Here is a 13193-nt window from a genome sequence, read left to right on the forward strand (position 1 = left end):
GATTGCAACAGAGCATAGAAATAGAAATCACATTCATTTAACTAACTTTATGTGTGTAATAATCGGGAAACTTCGCTGGGTGAGCGTGCCGAGATATAGAATATATCAGTGCCCTCCAAACAGGACCTGTGCACGCTCCGAGGGAGCATCAAACAGTCTTACTGCCAACTGGGTCATCCCACAGCCCCAACCTCACACAAATTACCCTTTAAGGCCACGCATTGCAGAGGTCAGAGTGTGGTCCTGTCCAGCAGAAAGCAAGACGTACTTCATTGTACTGATTGGAACTGCTACATAAGTATCGTGTTAACTAGGGCATCTACAGCACCTGCTCATATCATAAAGGGTTCTCCAACCTCTATCTGCTGTGCCAGGGATATCTGTAGATGCACCTCGAAGGTATACTTCTCCGGGTACTCAATGTTAAGTGCATAAATGATACCAAAAAGTAAAGCAAATGCATTTGGCAGGTCATCAACATCATCAAGCACAATTTTCTCTTCCAGCACCACAGCTATACTTCTTGTGTTTGGGTTGGTTATTGCCACATCTTCAACAAAACTGAGGATACCTACTTTAAGTCCCTTAGTGCAGGTTTCCTTCTGGACTGTGTCCTACAGAGACAACAAACTAAGGGTCAAAATCAATACAGAACAAAAATAAGAAAAAGAAGAAGTATCTTGCTCAAGGGTACAATCAAGGAAGTTATGTTTTGTGCTGGGACTTGAACACAACCTTCTTATCAGAGACTCAAAGCCATCACTACAGCTAGCTTGCACTGCTTCACTGGAATCTTTAAGTGCCATTAATTCAGTGGGAGAAATAGCTGAATCAATGCAAACTAGTTATGGTGTTGCTCTGGCATGGCTGTAATGGCTCAGTGACAGAAGGCTTGATCAGAAGGTTGTGTTCAAATTCCAGCACACTTCCAAGCAGCACTGGTTGAGTAAGACCCTTATCTTTCAGCTTAGTTGTATCCTACATCAGTCAAATGAACAAGTGTGCTGGGTTATGTGTCATTTTATGCAACATTAAGATATTACAGCACTTTACTGACGACCCAAATTGCCAGTCAGCTGCTGTAAAGTTTAGAGCGTTTTGGTTTCTTATGTTCACTAATCATTAAAATATTTAATACACTTACATTGTTTGTTTTAAGGCGAGTCGTTTGGGTTGTAGAAATTTGAGAAAGGATAGCATTCTCACAAACTTCTCCACAGGCCAGCCATGTTAGACATGACGGATAAGATAAAAAATATTACCAGATACGTTCTCAGTAGATTGCCCTCCTTTTCTCTCAGAAACAAGGGAAGGCCACAAAGTGCTGCAGATTTGCGTGTGATTATCCTGTGTGTCAGGATAGCAGTGGTCTAAAACACAAACAGGAAGCAGGAAAAACATGGACAAAGTAAATGGCTTTTACTACAACTAGCATTTGTAGTATGCAGTTATGTTTTTTAAAACCTCAAAATTTGAAGTAAACTGATGTTGTTACCCGTTCATCAAGTCTGTCTAGGAGTATTTGAGTTTCTCCTCCCAAGGCTCCACTTCTTGATCTATAGAGCTTTATCAATCGTGGTGCAAGTGAGTCCAAGTAACTAAGAAAGATCTGCCTGAGATCAACTCCAGTAACTCTGTAGAATTCTGCATATATCTGCAAAAAATATAAATAGTTCAAATTCACTACCCTAATGTTATGTTTGGGGATGAAAACATCCACTAAAATAAACTGCTGTAAAAATATATCAGATGATATATTTTGATGGATATTTTTTTACTTTTTATCACAGTCTTGGACATGTCAAAGATTATTAACAACATTAGCTTTGATGCATTTTTAGTTGTTTTTTTTTGCAGCATCTGATTAAATTTTTCTCCCTAATTTACTGTTGGTGGCTGTTTTTGCCTTCCATTATAACCACATTTTTTGACTGCACAGCCATGACACTATATAATCATGCATTCTTGATTGTTGCTGGTTTTCCCTGTTGGGAAAGAGGTACAATTTGTGATTTTTACTGTTGATGACCAAGTGGCACCATTAACCCTTTAGATAGGCCTGTGCAAAGAAAGCTTAGTTTCTGGCTTTTTGTGTGTGTGTGTGTGTGTGTGTGCGTGCGTGCGTGTGTGTGTGTGTGTGTGTGTGTGAGAGAGAGAAATTGGTACAGAATACACCTCTGACATTGCTCTAATTCAATGCCCTGCCCGTATAAGACAGTGGTAGTGCAATCTAAGATAGCTGATGGCTTAGTGGTATCGTGTTTCTGCAGAAGTTTTCATTACATTGAAGGCACGCTTGAAAACTTCAAGTTATAACTACAGATAAGCTCTTATAGTGTTTGGATAATTAATACAGTACAGTATAACAAATAGACTTGCAACAAGTGGAGATGAGCAAGGTAAGCACTATTTGTATATACACTATAATGCCAAAAGTTTTGGGACATCTACCTTTACATGAACTTTAATGACATGAAACTTTAATGAAATCCTTAAGGTTTAATATGGAGTTGGCCCGCTCTTCTAGGAAGGCTTTCCACAAGGTTTAGGAGTGTATTTATGGGAATCTTTGACCATTGCTCTAGCAGCGCATTTGTGAGGTCAGGCACTGATGTTGGATGAGAAGGCCTGGCTCACAGTCTTCGCTCTCAAGTTCAAGGCTCCGCCAGTCAAGTTCCTCCACACCAAACTCGCTCATCCATGTCTTTATGAACCTTGCTTTGTGCACTGGTGCACAGTCATCTTGGAACAGGAAGAGGTCATCCCCAAACTGATCCCACAAAGTTGGGAAAATACAATTGTCCAAAATGTCTTGGTATGCTGAAGCATTAAGAGTTCTGTTGGAACTCAGAGCCCCCTCCGAGTGGACATATCACAGGGTGGAATTTTGTCTGTATCTATTACTCTTAGCTTTCCCAATAACCTCCACAATCTATAAAACTTAGCCGAAATAAAAGAGATCTCAGTCAACAGATGAGAAGAAGCGGGTTTCTTTATTCAGTCATGCAGTCAACACCATGCATATCTGAAGAGAGCAGCTGGTCTCTCCAACCCCGAAAAAGTCCCCTCTACTTATACCCCAGGCGCCCCGGGGCGCCTCCTTTTCTCTAATTTAAATATTTCCAGCAATTTCCCATTATATTCAGTGTATGGCTACTTTAGTCCCTCCTTCCTTAGTTTACATACGTTTTCCCAGTTCCCATTATTTTCGCATTTGTCCCGATACCGCCCCTAAATTGATACCATCCTCCCCTCGATGACGTCAATTTTCCTCCTCACCAGTTCCCCTTATTTTTAGGCTAAGTCAACCATTTTTTATAAAAATTGGCGCTTACTTATAGGCGCCACTTCCTTATTGACTTCATTTGACCATCACCTCTCAAAGGTGCTTCCTCGGCTCATCCTGACCTCGCGCGTTGCCCTCCACAACAATGTGTAAGTACCTTGCTCTCTTCCTCTATGTCATGATGACTTTTCTCTCTACCTACTTGATCTAAGTTTTTTTTGTTTTACTAATTTTAAACTAAGCTGTGCCATTAAGCTGCCTCATATCCTTTTCCCTTTTCATCACTGTTGGTTGCTAGTATTCCTATGCTGTTGTCTCCTCTACCTGCCTGTCACTGTCATGTCACAGTGACCTGGCCTACTTCCCACACTGTGTTCCTCCTACCTTAGTACACGCTCTCTTTTGCTGACTACATAGTCACACAATATGCACTTCACTCATCTTCACTCATTTCCCATTACTTTTTCCTAGCTCAGTCAGCCCGCCGCGCTATCTTCCGGAGAAGTCCCAGGGGTGCTCTGCGACGCTATCGCCAGTATCAGCTATCCTGTTTGGCCATTGAACTTACTGGTTTCCTGGAGCACCTATCTGAATCCTCTATTCCTGAGTCTCCTTACCTTGCCCACCATATCGTGAGAGATACCGTCTATTTTGATCAGAGCACCCAATTTCACCCCACAACCTGTGATCAGTCTACTCAGACCTTCTACTGGCATTGGACACGCACCACCTCTCACGGCGTCCAGACTGAGGATTTCCCTGTTGAGATTTCCTCTAATGATTCTTCCTCTGACTCCTCTTCATTTCCTAATTCCCCTGACCTTCCCCAGCTTTCTCCTGAATTTGTGCCCATGCCTTACAGTGTTCATGATATTCCTCAGTCTTCTCCTGACTATTCACCCCCAACTTCTCCCACTGATTACTCTCCAACTTCTCCTCAGGATCCCGAGATTCCGTCTTCTACAACTGACCCTCCGGTCCCACTGATCCCATTGGATAGGCTGGCTGACTGAGTTGTAACTCCTAATGTTTCAATAAATCTCTCCTCTTTTCTGTTCCTTCAGTCCCAGTGTGGTTATTACGCTAGCATGCTGCCAATAATAATTCTGCATGTTTATTATAAAGACTATGAGACTTTCTCTGATTATTATAGCTATTATTAATCAGAGTTAACTACTTACTGCGTAATAAATGGCTAAATTATTCTTGATAGATACACACTACTCTTTAGGCAGAATATTGCTAAGTCAGAGCTTAGAGCATTGAGTACATTAGCACTTAAGCTACTTTTTAAGGCTAGGTATATAATTCAAAGCTGGGTATATTATATTTTTCTCCGACAGTTCTTTTCACTGGAACTAAGGGGTCAAGCCCAACCCCTGAAAAACAACACCTGAATTGAATGATTTGGAGGGGTGTCCAAAAAAAACTTTTGGCAATATAGCAATATAGTATATTTAAGGAATTGGTGAGGAGCTGCTTTAAGACTGACCCTTCTGGACAATCTCAGTGAGTAGATATTGTGCAGGATATTTTGTTGTTAATGAAAGAAGAGACATTAATTAATAAAGAAGAGAACGATTGACTGTTTCTACACTGAGAATGTAAATGGAAAAGCTCAGAAATCCATAACCTTCTCTTATTTATGTCTCGAAAATAATAAGCACTGGGTTGGGATACTGTTACCATGGCAACAAAAACGTATGCTGTTCAGGAAATGGCAAAATTTTATGTACAAATATTTTTCTTGTTATTGTACAAGTAAAACAAGATTCAGTTATTAAAGCACAGCATGCACTTTTTATCCATTTATAGTTACATTTAGTCTTGTGGAATGTGAAGTTTATGCCTGTTATTGCTTATGTTACAGCAGTTACAAACTGCTCACCAACGCATGTCTTTAGACAGGAAGAAGAAACCCTGGAGAACCCGGAGGAAACCCCCGAAGCACCGGGAGAACATGCAAACTCCACATACACACAGCAAAGATGGGAATAATCTAATATATATTCAACTATATTACATATTGTGTTACGCATAATCCAAATATGAATGCTATTATAATACGAAAGAGATACCAGCCTGATATGACATTTTGCAGCTTGGCCAGGCCCTCATCTCTCTCCATCTCCTGATGTCGCACATCTCCACCGATAACATCTGGGCACACAGATAAGACAAAGGTTGCAGTATTTTGTACACATTTCATCGATTCGCATGTTCATTGACGTTCACAGAAAAGGTTACTGATGACATCATTTTGGGCGACGTACAGCATTAATTCCCTGCTGAATGCTGAAGGGCTAGGAGTGCTTCTAGAAAGTTCTCTTTATTGAATAACACCAAGAAAAATTTGTTGTTTATTCTAAAATCTATTAACACACACACACACATACAGACACACACAGACACCTTTACACACAGACACACACACACCTTTACACACAGACACACACACACACACCTTTACACACAGACACACACACACCTTTACACACAGACACACACACACACACACACCTTTACACACTGACAGCTGCATTGCTGATTTCTATTTTTCAAAATAAATCATTCAAATTTATCATAAGTGTGTCTTCATGCTGTATTTCCTCTGTTATTGTAACCTTTATAACAGCAGTAAACATCTCTCACTCTTTCTCGATCTCTCTCTCTCTTGCTCTCTCACTCTTTCTTTCTCTCTTTCTCTAGCTCTCATGCTCTCTCTCTCTCTCTTGCTATCTCTCTCGCTCTCTTTTCCCCTTTTGTATAATTTGAGAATTTGTGGTTAGTCTGTCTATTTTATCTTTCTCTTCTCTTCCCAAAGCATTATGGGAAAACCATAACAGGGTAAATAACCCACCTCGTTCACATTCATTACTCCTGGGACATTACTCCAGGGAACAACGTAGTGGACATCAGCGTGCCGCCCACCACAGACGGGCAAAAGAGCAGCAAACTGCAGAAACCTGTAACCATGACGACCAACCATCACCCCTAACCCCACCAAGCCCTCACCACACTCCGCACTACACTCATCTCCCGTTTTCTCTCTATGTGTCGTGCCGCTGACGTTCGATTTATTTGTGTAATATATATTTTTCCTTTTGATAGCTTCTCAACTCACGTACGCGCACATACCGAGACAGACACTCGTACACACACATATTTCTGACGTGAAATAAAATTTTACAATATAAACGCTGGTGACGTCTGTTTGCTTAATGTGGTGGAAATAATGGCCTTCTTTCTGAACCAATGAGCTGAAGAAATCTAGTGGGCCTTATGAAGATTAAAATCATTCTGCTAGAGCAGAGATGCCCAAACTATCTGTACATACTAGCCATACTATCTGAGAAAAGAGGGAGGGGGAGGGGGAGGGGGGATGCCTTTGACACAGATCGTCATTTCTAATTTAACATAAAATTTTTGTTTGTTTTATTGTTGACCTACAAAACAGTAAACTGAAATGAAATGTAAATTAATCAGATTTTTTTTATGTACATGCGCAATTCAAGGTGCAGCGCCACGTGCTTTGCAACAATCGCCATCAATCAATGAGCTGCTTGCCAAACTTCAATTCGAGCAGAGCGTGCTGCTACGTCCTTCATCAGCACAAGAAAGCGCCACACGGGTCAGTTATCAGATTTCTGCTCTAATTGCTAAATGTGGAAGAGCATTCGCTACTGGAGAGTTCGTCAAAGAATGTCTTGAAATGAATTAATGAATTAAAGTGGGAGAAGATGGCTGGCATTACAACTGATGGAGCGTCAGCAATGGTAGAGAGGAAATCTGGCCTTGCTACTTTGGCGTTTCAGAAAGTCAGTGAATGTGGAGGAAAAGTATGTTTTTATTGTAATAAGTTCATTGAACTACAAAACTTTAGCTTCTGTCATTTTCACAGGGAGAAAAATATTTGTCTCATGACATAAAGGATCGGACCAATTCTACAGTATCTAGTATGTGTCACGTGTGTTAAGAGCCAACATGCCTCAAGGCATCATTAATCTCTAAGGTTAACACAGTATGACTGTCTTAATTATAACATGAAAGCACACATCTGGCTGCCCTAAACATTTCTGGTTAGTTGCGATGATGTAAATATGAATTTAAGTTCATAAGTTCATTCTTATATTTAAGAATATAAATTTAAGGGATGTGAAAAACTCAATTGGAAAGATATATACAAAAGAGAACATTAAAATGACATACTGTGAATTATCCTTCGATTGTTATCGGACTGGAAGATCATCAGTCATTACAGAGGTGCAATTATGCTGTTCAGAGTCTTTAAACAAAGAAAAATAGGAATTTTTAAGGGAAAATGTCGGTCTGCCTCACTGCACTGTGTGAAATAAGAGTCTACTGAGAGTGGATCCAGTTACTGTCCTTTTAAACACGTCACTAAGATGAACAAATCTATTTTAGGATACATTGAGTAGACCATTTTTGTAACTTGGTGCTGAGTGTCTTTTTAAACAACCTTGAATTAATGTGAAAGAAGGTTGTACAACGTTGTTCCATTTACTTTGTACTTGAATGTTTCATCACGCAAGCTGTTTTTTTCTCTGTACAAATCAGTATGCTGACCAAAAACCATCAGTCATGAGCAGAAATCTTCTTAGCTTGTTTATTGAAGATGCAGGACAACCACCTAGTAATGCATTACACAATGCATTACAGTCTGGAGGTCACTGTTGAGCTACTAGTAATAGTACATCCTTCTAAATGCAAGCTGAACTCTGAGAGCTTCTGTGTACTGGTTTTTGGACCAATAAGTAATATCTCTGTCTTATCTGGATTTAGTAATAGAAAATTATCGATCATCCAATCATTTATATTTTTGACACACCGAGTTAATCTAGACAATGTAGATATTTCATCTGGTTTAGAAGAGATATATAAGTGGGTATAACAATGGAAACTAATCCCATGTCTTCTAATGATGTTACCCAAGGGAAGCATGTATATTGAAAAAAGCAGAGGTCCCAAAACTGACCCTTGCGGGACCCTGTATTTCACTGCCATTACACCGGACAGTTCTCCATTTAGATCTACAAAATGCTATCGATCAGACAGGTAGGATCTAAATCATTTTAATGCCTGTCCCTGAATACCCATGTGATTTTGTAAGTGATCTATGAGGATATTATGATCTATAGTGTCGAATGCAGCACTAAGATCAAGTAAGACTAATATTGAGATGCAGCCTTGGTCCTAAGCTAAAAACAAGTCATTTGTGATTTTAACTAGCGCAGTTTCTGTACTATGATGGGGCCTGAATCCTGACTGAAATTCTTTAAAGATATTGTTTTCCTGTAAGAAGGAGCATAATTGAGCAGACACCACCTCTTCTAATATTTTAGATATAAACGGAAGGTTTGAAATCGGTCTGTAATTTGTTATTTCATTAGGGTCTAGTTTAGGTTTCTTAAGAAGAGGCTTAATGACTGCCAACTTGAGTGGTTTAGGGACATGACCTAAATATAGCGAAGAATGAATAATGTTTAGAAGAGGCTCTCCAGCTGTATGTATCACTTCTTTTAGTAATCTAGTTGGAATCGGGTCTAACAAACACGTTGTTGATTTAGCCGTGCTGACAAGTTCATACAGCTCTTCCTGTCCTATACCCGTAAAGCATTGTAGCTCTAGATGTGGAGCTTTAGGCTGGACTGGATCACAGGATGCTGTCAGAGGTTGAACATCCATTATTTTGTTCCTGATACTATCAATTTTTTCAGTGCAGAAATTCACAAAGTCCTCACTACTAAACTGTGATGGAATACTCTCTCTGGATATCTGATGTTTTGTTAGTCTAGCCACTGTACTAAATAAGAATCTGGGATTGTTTTGGTTTATTGCTATCAGTTTGCTCAGATGCTTGGCCCTAGCAGCTTTTAGAGACTGTCTATAGCCGGACATACAGTCTTTATACACAATTCTAAAAACTTCTAATTTAGTTTATCTCCACTTTCGCTCGAGGTTACGGGTTGCTCTCTTGAGGGCATGAGTATGACTATTGTACCATGGTGCAGGTGTCTTTAATCTCCGACCTTTTTTAATCGGATGGGGGCAACAGTGCCTAGAGTGCTGGTAAAAATAGTGCCTATGCTTTTAGTAACTTCATCTCGATCATCTGTATTTAGGGGTCTAGTAAGAAGTTGAGACAGTTCCAGCAGGTTACTCGTGAATCTGCCTTTGGTGGTCAGATTAATATTTCTACCAAATCAGTAACATAGGGAGACATGGCTAATATGTTCTACAGGTAGAGTGTACACTAAGAGGCAGTGGTGGACCATCAGGGCCAACAAGGCCTTCTCTGCTGGCCTAAACAGCAGTGATCTGAATCACTGACTTGCATTTTAATATATTTAATATATTTTTCCATTAATGTGTATTTAATTATTACCAATAGTCTATTCTCTACATTTCATAGCTTTTCTCTTGGTTGCGCTGCTTCCAGTAGTGTATATTTATGATAAGAGTATTTATCCAATCATAATTCAGCCAGTGGCTGACATCATGTGTTGCCAGGGTGAAAGAAATCTGCCTTAAGGCCTTCAGAATCAATAGTGCAGGCGTCCGTAGCTTAAAATAAGTGGCAATGAAATTGTTACATTAACCAAACAGATTTCGAGTTGGCGTCACTGGGGCCATCCAGCAGGCATACGATTACGTCAGCAATTTCCCGTCCTTTGATTGGATAATTGGAGTAGTCAGAGGCAGCAAACCGCACAAAACCGCACACTAAATAAAATATATATATTTTAACTCACAGTGGCTGACAGAGGAGAAGAAATCGATTTAGTTGCAGACATCCTTACAAATGCATTTTCAAGGTGGAGTGTAATAAAATTGACTATTCCTTGTGAGGTGTGAAATACTGTAGACTAATTTTGTTTTTACTTTGCTATTTAACGGTTGATTAGTATCTATTGCCATGGTGTCATAATGATGGTATAGAGGTGGATTCATTCAGGAAGGACACCAGTGAAGGCCTAGGTGTGAAATACATGGCCCGCCACTGCTAAAAGGTGATGGTCTGTGATATCATGGCTTTGAGGTAGAATATCTATAACAGTGACATCTGTTCCATGTGATATAATTAAATCTAGCGTATGATTAAAACGATGAGTTGGTCTAGTAATGTTTTGTTTAACCCCAAAGGAATTTAGTTAATCCAAAAATGCGAGTCCAAAAGCATTAGCATCGTCTACATGAGTGTTAAAGTCTCCTACAATCAACACTTAATCAATAGGTCTGAGAGTAGATGTGCAAACTCTTTAAGAAAAACAACGTAGGGCCCCGGGGGTCTATACACGGTGGCCAGAGCGAGATATAGCAGGGAATTATTATGTGTGTCAGTGAGTGCAACATTAAGGATAAGCACTTTGATTGAGTTAAACCTGGGTCCTGTTTTCTGAGTAACAGTAAGAAAATTGTTATAGATAGTTGCAACACCACCTCCACGACCAGTCTGACGGGGCTCATGCTTATAGAAATATCCTGACGGAATAGACTCATTCAGACCAATTTAGTCATTTGGTCTAAGCCAGGTTTCAGTAAGGCAGAGTGCATCAAGACTATAATCTGATATCATTTTATTAACAATAAGTGTTTTAGGTGGAAGGGATCTAATGTTGAGAAGCACAAACATTAGAAATAGTTTTTGGATGCTTATTTGGCCTTTTTCTGGTTTTATGGTGATTATATAATTTCGAGAGCTTTTAACAAATTTATTCTTTGATCTCACTATTCGAGGAACAGACACAGTTTCTATAGGACGAGCTTTGTGTGCACTTGTATCAGTATGGTGAGTTGAACCCTAGCTATTATAATTGTGATCTGAGGTATGACTTACCAGTCAGATGGTGCGTAGTGTCCTGGAAATGTTGTGCGAGAGGACTGCTGCTCCAACTCTGCTAGGGTGCAGGCCATTAGTATGGTAGAGCCTAGGATGCTCCCAAAAAACATTCCAGTTATCAACAAAGGGTAATTTCTGATCTTCACACTATGACTGTAACCATTCATTAAAAGCAAATAGCCTACTGAACCTCTCGATTCCTCACTGGAACGTGGGCAGTGGTCCTTACACAGTGATCCTCGTCATGGGTGATGTTCTGCGTACCTTCTCAACCAGGCTCCTGAAGTCGTTCTCCAGGATCTCTGATTTGTTTCATGCCGCGAATTTACCTGGGACAGGTGAGCGTCAGTCCGTGACGATTCCAACGTGGCTTTCCGCTGTCGCACCTGGGCCTGCTTCACCTGTAGGTGGAAAAAAAAATGTCTGGCCAATTTCCATTGACCTCTCTCACCAACAGTGTTTCTGCCTGCAGAACTGATGCTCACTAGTTTGTTTTTCTTCACCAATCTATGTAAACTCTAGAGACAGTTGGATGTGAAAATCTCAGATCAGCAGTTACTCAAATTTCTCGATCCAGCCGGGTTGGCACTAACAATCATGCCACAGTCCGAATGAATGAGTTCACATTTTTTCATCTTTAAGATGAACGTTAAGCTCGTGACCCGTATCTGATCTCCATTATGTTTATGCACTGCACTGAGGCCACATGATGGACACCTGCACGAGTGTGTACAGGTGTTCCTAAAATACGTGCAGGCAGAGTGTATGTATATTGAGCAGGTTGCGACGAGTGTGAGATTTGGGTGATCTGGCTCGCGCCCTCACCGCTGTCCGTGCAGCAGGTGGCGCACGCGAGCGCCCTTTTAAAAGCCCAGCGAGTACGGAGGCAGCGCGTGACACCGGCAATTGTGCCGCGGCTGCTCGGGCTCGCCCGTAACGCAAATCGGCGGCGAGGAAAACGCGTGACAGATCGACGCCCTCTTTTTCAACGAGTTGCCAAGAGTGGCGCGGCGTCGCGAGCGAGGAGTTTGGCGCGTGCACGCTGAGCAGAGAGCGGCGGAGAGTTTTTTTTGCTGCTGTCCGAAAGGTTACCGAAGTGCAGCCAAAGAAAGAAAGAGGAGGGGGAACAGGAGAGAAACTCCACACAGGATGTTCAGTATGCATCTGTCCCGTTTTTACCGTCGAGGTTTAACGGGTTTAGTTTAAAAAATCGCGTTTGGACCTCAACCGATCAGGCTCTCTGCTCCTCTCGCGGTAATTCCGGCTGTTTAATTGGGACGCATCCGGACGCAGCTCGAGGGATCCAGGAGTCTCTGCGGTTTCTGCAGTTCCCTCACTGTCAAGGGGGCAATGAGAATTCCTGTCTTTTTGCATTGACAACGAAATGGGGTGTGTGTGTGTGTGTGTGTGTGTGTGTGTGTGTGTGTGTGTATTGTGTGTGTGTGTGTGTGTATTGTGTGTGTATTGTGTGTGTGTGTGTGTACTAGTGCCTCAGGCGGGAGAAAATCTGTATCTAGGCAGATTGTTACAACTTGTTGTTGCTGTACATTATTCGTCTTCTAAAAAGTCACTACAGTCATCTACATACAGACTGTACATTACAGTCACTGTGCCAAAATGCAGTTTTTGCTTCTCAGAGTGTAGCTGTGTGAGTGTGTGTGTGAGTGTGTGTGAGTGTGTGTGAGTGTGAGTGAGTGTGAGTGAGTGTGAGTGAGTGTGAGTGAGTGTGTGTGAGTGAGTGTGTGTGAGTGAGTGTGAGTGAGTGTGTGTGAGTGAGTGTGTGTGTGAGTGTGTGAGTGAGAGAGACCTTTAGTTTTATTCAGTAAAGGATGCACAATGCATCAAGGATATCCCTGTATGGAAATATCAATACTATGTTTGTTTTTGTTTTATTCAACCACTTTTATTGAAAATTTTGTTTTTTTCAGCACTTTGCCTGACACTTGTTGACTTGCTGTTGCAGTTGTAATATGGGATTTTTATGACAATCAATGATAATAATAATAATAATAATAATAATAAAAAATCTCAGCCAAAATAATGCAA

General features: G+C 40.8%; 1 long non-coding RNA gene across 1 annotated transcript; it reads right to left on the reverse strand.

The window, feature by feature from the left end:
• Nucleotides 1-1218: 1218 nt before the first annotated feature.
• Nucleotides 1219-12028, reverse strand: LOC131370663 (uncharacterized). The gene is made up of 3 exons (XR_009207455.1): nucleotides 11145-12028; nucleotides 1496-1654; nucleotides 1219-1370 (listed from the first exon to the last, which is right to left on the reverse strand). It is a non-coding gene; the product is annotated as an uncharacterized LOC131370663 (long non-coding RNA).
• Nucleotides 12029-13193: the final 1165 nt, after the last annotated feature.

This window comes from Hemibagrus wyckioides, linkage group LG20 (genome assembly GCF_019097595.1).
Source record: "Hemibagrus wyckioides isolate EC202008001 linkage group LG20, SWU_Hwy_1.0, whole genome shotgun sequence".
Classification (NCBI taxonomy): Eukaryota; Metazoa; Chordata; class Actinopteri; order Siluriformes; family Bagridae; genus Hemibagrus; species Hemibagrus wyckioides.